Source organism: Penaeus monodon, chromosome 27 (genome assembly GCF_015228065.2).
Source record: "Penaeus monodon isolate SGIC_2016 chromosome 27, NSTDA_Pmon_1, whole genome shotgun sequence".
Classification (NCBI taxonomy): domain Eukaryota; kingdom Metazoa; phylum Arthropoda; class Malacostraca; order Decapoda; family Penaeidae; genus Penaeus; species Penaeus monodon.
This window is the reverse complement of record NC_051412.1, coordinates 19,150,605-19,150,826: the sequence shown is the minus strand read 5'-3', so window position 1 is coordinate 19,150,826 and position 222 is coordinate 19,150,605. Positions and strand designations below refer to the sequence as shown.

The 222-nt window shown below is 44.6% G+C and overlaps 1 protein-coding gene across 1 annotated transcript in view; it reads right to left on the bottom strand.

Annotated features, from left to right (window-relative positions):
• The window catches only part of LOC119590656 (proteoglycan Cow-like), a gene marked incomplete in the record, with an annotated part of 201,110 nt that overhangs the window by 153,747 nt on the left and 47,141 nt on the right, over positions 1-222 (bottom strand).

The window sequence follows — 222 nt, the reverse complement described above, 5'->3', positions numbered from 1 at the left end:
CGAGTGACAATAAATTTCGCCTCTAAAGCCTCTTACCACAAGGGCTACACATTAGTCCGAGGAGATACGTCGAACGGTACGAGGGGAAAAAGTTAGGTTTCCCTCATTAGAAATTCCATGATTCCGTCTTTGCCGTTCTTTAAAACATCATTAATGGTCTTGGTTATCAAGAGGGCGCTGCGAGTGATCTTCCTCCGCTGCCACTACTTATAATATGAGCTG